Raw genomic sequence first — 10,116 nt, 5'->3', positions numbered from 1 at the left:
TTGAAGCAATCCCACTAAAATCAAGGACTAGACAAGGCTGCCCACTCTCTCCCTACCTATTCAATATTATACTTAAGGTCCTAGCCAGAGCAACCAGACAACAAAAAGAGATCAAAGGGATTCGGATTGGAAAGGAAGAAGTCAAATTATCACTATTTGCTGATGATATGATAGTATACATAAGTGAACCCCAAAATTCCACCAGAGAACTCCTAAACCTGATAAACAACTTCAGCAAAGTAGCTGGATATAAAATCAGCTAAAGCAAGTCAGTGGCCTTCCTCTGTTTATCCAAAGGATAAACAGGCTGAGAAAGAAATTAGGGAAAAACACCCTTCACAATAGTCATAAACAATATAAAATACCTTGGTGTAACTCTAACTAAGCAAGTGAAAGATCTGTATGACAAGAACTTCAAGTCTCTGAAGAAAGAAGTCAAAGAAGATCTCAGAAGATGGAAAAATCTCCCATGCTCATGGATTGGCAGGATTAATATAGTAAAAATGGCCATCTTGCTGAAAGCAATCTACAGATTCAATGCAATCCCTATCAAAATTCCAACTCAATTCTTCACAAAGTTTGAAAGAACAATTTGCAAATTCATCTGGAATAACAAAAAACCTAGGATATCGAAAACTATTCTCAACAATAAGATAATTTCTGGTGGAGTCACCATCCCTGACCTTAAGCTGTGCTACAGAGCAAATGTGATTAAAAAAAAAAAAAAGTGGATGGTATTGGTATAGTGACAGGCAGGTAGATTAATGGAATAGAACTGAAGACTCAGAAATGAACCCACACACCTATGGTCATTTGATCTTGGACAAAGGAGTTAAAATCATCCAGTTGAAAAAAAGACAGCATTTTCAACAGATGGTGCTGGCTCAACTGGCAGTCAGCATGTAGAAGAATGCAAATTGATCCATTCTTATCTCCTTGTACAAAACTCAAGTCCAAGTGGATCAAGGACCTCCACATAAAGCCAGATACACTAAAACTAATGAAAAAGAAAGCGAGGAAGAGCCTCAAGCACATAGGCACAGGGGAAAGTTTCCTGAACAGAACACCAATAGCTTATGCTCTAAGATCAATTGACAAATGGGACTTCATAAAATTGTGAAGTTTTTGTAAGGCAAAAGACACCGTCTATAGGACAAAACAGCAACTATCACATTGGGAAAAGATCTTTACCAATATTACAACCAACAGAGGGCTAATTTCCAATATATACAAATAACTCAAGAAGTTAGAGTCCAAAGAACCCTATTAAAAATGGGGTACAGAGCTAAACAAAGAATCCTCAAGAGGGAGTACAGAATGGTTGAGAAGCACCTAAAGAAATGTTCAACATCCTTAGTCATGAGGGAAATGCAAATCAAAACAACCCTGATATTCAACCTCATGCCAGTCAGAATGGCTAGAATCAAAATCTCAGGTGACAGCAGAAGCTGGTAAGGTTGTGGAGAAAGAGGAACACTTCTTCATTGCTAGTGGGATTGCAAGCTGGTACAACCACTCTGGAAATCAGTTTGGCAGTTCCTCAGAAAACTGGACACAGTACTACCAGAGGACCCAGCAATACCACTCCTGTGCATATACCTAGAAGATGCTCCAACATATAATAAGGACACATGCTCCACTATGTTCACAGCAGCCTTATTTATAGTATCCAGAAACTGGAAAGAACCCAGATGTCCCTCAACAATTGCATGGATACAGAAACTGTGGTACATTTACACCATGGAGTACTACTAAGTTATTAAAAACAATGAATTTATGAAATTCTTAGGGAAATGGATGGGTCTGGAGAATATCATCCTGAGTGAGGTAACCCAATCACAAAAGAATATACATGGTATGCACTCACTGATAAGTGGATATTAGCCCAGAAGCTCAGAATACCCAAGATATAATTTATAAACCATAGGAAACTCATCAATGGGAAGAGTGGCCTGTGGTCCTGTGAAGGCTCTATGCCCCATTGTAGGGGAATGCCAGGGCCAGGAAGCAGGAGAGGGTAGGTTAGATAGCAGGGGGAGGGGGAGGGAATAGGTTTTTGTTTTTGTTTTTGTTTTCCAGAGGGGAAACCAGGACAGGGGAGAACTTTTGAAATGTAAATAAAGAAAATATCTAAAATATCTAATAAAAATGAACTACATTTTACTGTATGTATAATGAAATAAGTTATTGGAAGGTACATTGCCTTAGTTAGTGTTACTATTGCTGTGATGTAACACAACAACCAAAAGTAGATTGAGGAGGAAAGGATTTATTTGGCTTATACTTCCATATTTGTATTCATCATTGTAGGATGTCAGGACAGGAATTCTAAGAGGTAGAGAACATGGCAGTAGTAGCTGATGCAGAGGCCACAGAGGGGTACTACTCTAACCGGTTTGTTCTTCATGTCTTGCTTTGCCTGCTTTCTTATAGAACCCAGGACTGCCATTGTGTAGGGATGGTGACACCCATAGTAGACTGGGCCCTTCCCCAGGGATCACTAATTATGAAGGTATTTTTTAATTTAATTACTTTGTTTATTTACATTTCAGTTGTTGCCTCCCACCCCCCACCGTTAAGAGTTTTTGGTGTCACTTCTAGGAATTTGGCCTTTGTCACTGGGATTGGACAAGGAAGTAGGCTCAGATAAGAATATTAGAAATAGTGAGCATGGGGCTTGGTTTACTGCTTTGCTTACTTACTACCTTGTGTGATCTCTTTGCTTACTACTTTAACTATTTTTAAATTTTTAAAAATTTATTTATTCTTGTTTTTTTTTCTGTACATGAGTTTACTGTAGCTGTCTGTCTTCAGACACACCAGAAAAGGACACTGGATTCCATTAACAGATGGTTGTGAGCCACCATGTGGTTGCTGGTAATTGAACTCAGGACCTCTAGAAGAGCAGTCAGTGCTCTTAACCACTGAGCCATCTCTCCAGCCTGCTTTTACTTTACTTAATTACTACCTTGTGTGACCTCTTTGCTTACTACTTTGCTTGTACTAACTTGTGTGATCTCCTTGCTTACTATCTAAGAGCTGACCATGTATTTTGGATGTATCTAGAATGATATAAAAGCAGACTGGGAAAAGATAAAGCTGCTCCAGCCTCAGCACTGGCTGGAGTCATGTTATAATGTTGTCTAATTGTCTTTTCCTTTTCAATCCTCCCTCCCTCCATTGAGACCCTGTTGACTGACTGACCAGGTTTGATCACCCTGCCCCACCCCCATCCTACTGCCCCTCCCCCAGTTCTTCATCCCATTCTGGAGGCATTTTCTTAATGGACGTTCCTCCTTTAAAATAACTTTAGTTCATATGAAGTTGACATAAAACTATCCAGCACACACATATATGCTACTTTTTAACAATGCTGTATTTATTAAAGTTCTCGTACATTTGTGAGAAACTGTCAGGATATAGATAAAAGCCCTAAACCTCGTTAGTCCACTTAGGCATAAAGTATGTAGAATTCAAGTTTCTAGACTGAGCTCTTGCTCAGTGTTTCTGAAGGGACTGTAGCCAGAAATGCAATTTTTCTCTTAACCATTCCTCTGAGGCTTTAGCAATGACATGAAGGGCGTGCGGAACAAATATCTCAGCACACGAGTACAGAGCACGAACTGAGAAGAGACAGCAGGACTTCCTGCCAGATCCGAGCCCTTGGCCAACACTCCATCTTCAGGTGAGAAACTGTTGCTTAGTCGTTAGGTGACAAAATCACACCACTTCCTGAAAGATTTGCTCTTTGGCAATTTGCTACCTGAAGTTGGCTCTTTGCCTAGGCTCCCCTCTAGCTGGTTGTCTACCTCTTACATGTTTCTTGATTACAGAGACAGGTTTTACACTGCATGAAGCTGCCTAACAGACTCTTTAATTTTACAAGAATGCTTCATTATTTCCTGAGTTATTACTTCTCTTTCAAACCTTATTATTTTCTCTAGGCTAAGTAAGTGGTTTTTGCCCTAGGAACGATTCCTCTGCTGAATATGCAAAGAAATATAGTATGGAACCAAGTAGGTCAGGAAAAGACAAGTCACCATGGAGCTTCCTCTGGACGACAGACTTGAAGGTGGCAGTAGACGCTGAGGTAGGCTGTGTGTGCCGCTGCTCTTGGGAAATGATGTTCAGAAGAGGGCAACAGACAATAGGGAAGTGCCAGCTTCAGAGCTATGATGACTCTGCTGCTCAGTGTTCTCTAACTCTGTGTCTCCTCTTATTTAAAGTCCTTCCTTCCAAGCAAAACTTGCTAGAGCTGCTTGTAGTGACACAGGTCCATAATCCCAACCATCTATGAGTATCTGAAGCAGGAGGATCACAGGTTTGGGGTCTACCCTTAGCTATGCAGAGAGACTGCCTTAAAAATGGATGAATAAACACTTAATAATGCAATAAAGCTCTAATGTTATCACATTACAGTGGGAATGTCTGGTTTTGGTTATGCACAGTCAGACTCATCCCCATGCCTCTCAGCTTCTCAATCCGTTCATCATTTTGCCTATATTTTCAGCCACCATCCCCTTCTTTCTAATTCCTGTGATGAGCTTAGCTGCTGTCTTTTGTTTTAAACGTCATTTATCTGATTCTTCCTAACTGGATATTTATGGTATTTTAAAAATCTAATCTTTTAAAATAAAATTTCCTTTATTTGTGAGGTCATAATATAATTACATTATCATTTACTTCCCTTTCTATACCCCTCCTTGCTGTCATTTAAATTTATGGCCTCTTTGTCTCATTAATTGCTGTTACATGCACACACACACACATACACACACACACACACACACACACACATATATATATATATATATATATACACACACACACATACAAACACACACATGTTTATATCACACATGCATATATATGTACACACACACACACACGCACACACATAAACATATATATTCCTAAGAACAGCCTGCTCAGAACATATAATGTATATATGTTTTCAGGACTGTTCATTTGGTATTGGATAACCAATTGGTGTGCTTATCCCTGGAGAAGGCTATTTTTCTCACTCATTCCCTAATTGCTTTTAACTCTTTTATAGGCTTGAGGCCTTGGAGTATTTCTCCTGTCCACTTCGACATGTCTATTGTTGTCCTTGTTTAGCTCATGGAAGAGGGGGTGGAAAGATTGTAAGGGCCAGAGAACCAGGAGTTTGTTTTGAAATAGTGCCTCCCAGTAATGTCAGAAGCTACACCCATACAGTCCCACCAACATGACTGCCCAAGGGCAATAGCAAATGATACCATCAGAGAAGCCCTGTGTGCCAGGGCTTGTCATAAAGACCCAGCATAGGCATTTGCTGTCACACAACACTTTTGTTTTCTCTTCCTGACATTTTAAGATGATAAATATAATGTTGGATATTCATGTATTTATCTGTGTGTTTTCCTACAAGAATATACAGGAAGACTCCTTGGGACAGGGCCCTTGTGTTTACTATTCCTGTTCCCTATCTAGGATAGAGTGTAGCACATACTACTTGTGTTGTGGGTTCCTCTTATTACTACAGCCTTGACAGAATAGTAACAGAAACCCTGCATGTCTGCCTACAGTCCCTTCAGAAACACCCAGCAATATCAGAGTCCCCAAACATAGTTTCTTCATATTCTCTGCATAGGTAGACTTGTAGTTTGTATTTACATATATACAATATATAAAGAACTTTAATAAAAACAATATTAAGATAGTACCTCAGTTTAAATATATACAGTGAATAAATATCACTGATTGCAAGATCTCCAGAAGAAGAAACAACAGACTTTTGTAAACTCAAGAGAGAAATTAAAGAAAAAGATAAACTGTCTTGCAAAAGATAGTTACCTGATCAGAGCTGCAAGTGAAAACGTTTAAAGTGTCATTCAATGAGAGCAACATAAATAAGCCCATGGGAATGAGCTGATGGAGATAAGGTGAAGAGGAGACCCCAGAGGAAACAGAAGATGAGGAAATTTCAACATGAAGACAGAGAACCAGAGCACGAAACAAACCCTAATGATATTTGAAGCTCTAGTCTGACAAATATCTAAGAGGAAAACCTGACTTTTAGATTTTTAATCTAAAATCTGATGGGGACAGGGACATGGTTCTGTGCTTGCTGAGTGTTTATTTAAAAAATGAAAAGGAAAGAAAAGAATAAAGAAAAGAAGAAAAAGCCAGGAGGAGGTACTGATGCCTGTTACCTCAATGCTTGGCTAGAGTGGAGATTCAGGGTAGCATGGAGGCAGGAGGATTGCTTGCTAGATTCCAACCTAGTTCCAGGTTCAGTGAAATACTTGTCTCAAGGGACTAAGAAACGGAGAAAGAGATAGGGAGGGAGAGAAGAGGGGAAAGGAGGGCAGGGGAGGGGGGGAGAGAGGGAGACTCACACACACCTGATAGTACTCATTGAGCGCTGGGTAAAGTTGAGGGCCCAAATAATGTTTGGAGTTTAATGACATAAATGAGTTGTCAAGCTGCTAAGATAAAGTGTAACTTTTAGGGCTAGGGCCATAGCATTTGCCTCTCATACATGAAGTCCTGTGTTCAGTTACCCAGCATTGAAAATAAAACATAAAATGCTAAACCTATCAGGCTGATATCGGAGTTATGAGGTAATACAAAAAAACCACCACTGGGCATGGTGGTAGATACCTTTAATCACAGCACTCTGGAGCCAGAGGCAGGCAGATCTCTGAGTTCAAGGCCAGCTTGATCTACAGAGTGAGTTTGAGGATAGCAAGGGCTACACAGAGAAAGAGTGTCTGGGAAAAACAAAAACAAAACAGAACAAAAACGTTAAACTACGTCCTGCTGACTTTGGTGGGATGTTCTGTCTTTGGGGGACCTAAGAACATTGGGGTGCTCGTCAAGTCTTGGGAAAGCTGGCTGTTCTATTGCTATCTGGAGTCTCCAGGACCATCTGCAGCTAGGAAAGTGTAGGCCCAGTATCTGTGAAATATCTGTGAAGGCAGACCAGAGCACTGGCGGTTGCTTCTCTTGAGCTGTCCTGGATGCCGATTTTAAGTAAACACCTGGACTTGGCAGGATGCAGAAACATACACGCATATTAGAGGCAGAAAAGAAAGTTAAGTAGGTTAGGAAGAAAAAAATCTTTCTGAGGTATGCATTTAAAACCTTTAGGACCATGGTCTTGGTAGTTGGGGGAGGGGAGTCCCAAAACCAGTGAAGAGGGAGGAAACCCACCCTCTGGAATAGACAACAGGTGGAAGACTTAGGCTATTGTTTGGCAGGGGTACTTACCTGGGTGGAGTCCACTTGAACCATGAGAGGTAGATCTCAGTGGGATTCCTGAAGCCTACAAGGATCTTTTTAAGTTTACAGAAAGAGATTGAATTTAGACATGTAAAATTGTAGTCTGTATTGAAATCTATATTGTAGTAAATACCATATTTGTGTCATAGTAGAGGCTTGGTAGACATTTTTTTGTTGTTGTTAAAAGTATGAGCACTTCGTAAGGTGAGCTTAGAGAAGACAGAAACCATTTGTAGAACTTCTGTAGAGCAGAAGTCTTCTTCCATCCAGTAGACTGAATGTACATGAATGTAGCAGAATGAGAAATGTCTTTAAGTTTATATTTAAAAGATAACCAAAGGGAACTTAGAATCTTGAGCTTGTGATTATGATTGTTGATCCTATGATGGAATGTTTTACCAGAGTTAGGCTGATAACTTAGCAGCACTCCATTGATCGATGTTAGTACTCTGAACATTTGGAGTCTTCAAATAACAGTGGCATAGTGAGAGGAAGAAATCTGAAGCATTATTTGTTCCTTTTATGTGCCTCGGGGTGATTAGAGTTTGGGCCAGGTGGGTAAAGAATTTTGGGAGTGACAAACAGAAACAAGACAAGGGAGTGCTGAATCTGAGTGTATTTGCACAAAGTAAAAATCAGGCTTATGTAGTATACAGAAACAGGGCGAATGTCAGGGATCACGTAGGCAGGTAGTGGTCACATCAAAGTCAGTCAGATCAAACAGCCAGGAGCAGTGGAGGAGCAGTGGTGTCCTTCCTGCTGGGCTATCTTGGCAGCCCCAAGATAAATTCTCTGGGTCTGTCTGAGGCAAGCACCTGAAGGTCCCATTCTAGCAGTCCTTGACATTATCCTTGGTTGTAACCTAGATAATTAGTGACAGAAGCCCTTCAACTTCTCTCTGGTATGAAAAGCAATTCTTCCTTGTGTTGGACTGTACCAATAAGGCAGCTTCCTTGTAAAAATTCCAAGCTAATTACAGCTAGGAAATCAATTAAAATCATTGAAACACTGTGGAGGCCAGGAAGTAATGTTCAATCTCAGTTTTAGCTATTTGTGAATCCTTTCTTAGGGCACCTATATGCCTGAACAAAGAAAGCACACAAAACTCCCCACAGACTTTTGCAGAGACTAATGTGGAACACATCTGAGTTAGTGGATGCCAAGAAATGAACTCCAGGAGGCTAGCTAGCTCCCTTTGAAGTTGCACCTCAAATCCATGAACAAGCTTTCAGGCCTGACACGCAAATCCACTGGAGTGATGAGTGGGCATGGATGTAACTTAAATCACTTTCCTATCACCATCCAAGTTTTCCATGTTCTCAAACCTTTATACCTTGCATCTATCAATCTCAAAAAAAGTTTCCTAGACCCTAAAGTTGTTTCTAAGATCATCATAGCCTATGCTTTCCTATCCTCTGAACTTACATCAACTTTCCATCTCTTTCCATCTAGTTATTCACCATGAGATCCAGGTTGGGAGCAGTCACTCCAAAGAGTTCCTTTAAGTAAAGGAAGAGCAAAGGTTATACCTGAAACCAGTTTATTTCTTAACATGAAGCCTGTGAGCAAGGCAAACCTGTTACCTTTATAATAAAAGACCTGGTATTTTTAATTAAGTAATGAATTGACTAATAAGCTAACACTTTGGAGGATTACCTTGGGATGAGGAGCTAGTTGCCTGTTGTTCTCTAACTGTCAAGTTACAGTTGGCTTACCCATTAATGTAATCAGGTCTCAGGGACCTGAGAAGGATAAATTATAATCTAGATGCCATAAATTCATTAAAATGACAGAGGTTAGTCTATAGTCAACTACCTAAACAGTTCTTCCAGGTTCCGGTTGTCTCTATTGGATTATGGGCAGAATCAGTTTGGCCATCAGGCACAGAAGATGAGAGAGAGGCTTATGTCTGTGAAGGAGGAACATAGGAGAGATGACCTCATCTTGTCTTAGGCAATACAAGACACTCAACTCTTCAGGTGCCTTCTGTTTGTCCACAGTTTAGGCTAAGCCCTAGCAGCAAGCAGGCACTGTTTGGGGCAGTCTTGCCCTGTGGTTGGCATATCATGATCCAGGTGGATTCTTTTGTTGCTGTGCCTATATCTTCTTGGAGACCTTGGTGTGGTCACTTTTAGGGTTTGGGACTGTCTGTCATAGTAAGTTTAACCATTGATGCCAAATTCAGTAGTTCTCTGACAGGATTGATATCTAGTACCGACTAAACATGTCTGAGTTAAACAATCTATGTCTGTTTCTAGTTATCTGGTTATCTGTTCTGAACTGTACCCAGGAAACATAAAAGAGAAGGCTACATAAAGGTTAACATTGTAATTAACTGCATCAGTTCTTGGCATGATTTAAAAAAAATGCTTCTCATCACATTAAAGGATATGATCATTTATAAGGTTACTGATTGTCAGCTTGCATTTTCTAAATATAGTAGCTTTTATGAGACTTTAGGTTTGGGCCTTAAAAATCATGAGTCTTAACTGAAACTCTTCTAGTATCAAATAAAGCTTTTTAATCTATAAACATAGTCCATAAGGAGACTGGGAACTTTTTGACATATATATGGTGTGTCATTACGAAAATCTATAGCTTACAAAACTCTAAGGCTGTGTTATTTTTATAGCTTAACAAAAAGGCTAAACATAGCTTTATGGAAGTGATCTTTAACCTTTTTAATGTTGTAAACCTGTAAAGTAATATGAAAATAAGGAACCTTCTTAGAAGTAAAAACATGGAGCAATGCTGTAACCATTTACAGAGACAAGATAGAAACTGTACTGGCTAGTTTTGTGTGTCAACTTGACACAGGCTGGAGTTATCACAGAAGGGAGCTTCCATTGG

This window comes from Mastomys coucha, unplaced genomic scaffold, assembly GCF_008632895.1.
Source record: "Mastomys coucha isolate ucsf_1 unplaced genomic scaffold, UCSF_Mcou_1 pScaffold11, whole genome shotgun sequence".
Taxonomy (NCBI): domain Eukaryota; kingdom Metazoa; phylum Chordata; class Mammalia; order Rodentia; family Muridae; genus Mastomys; species Mastomys coucha.
Note: the sequence above shows the minus strand (reverse complement) of the source record.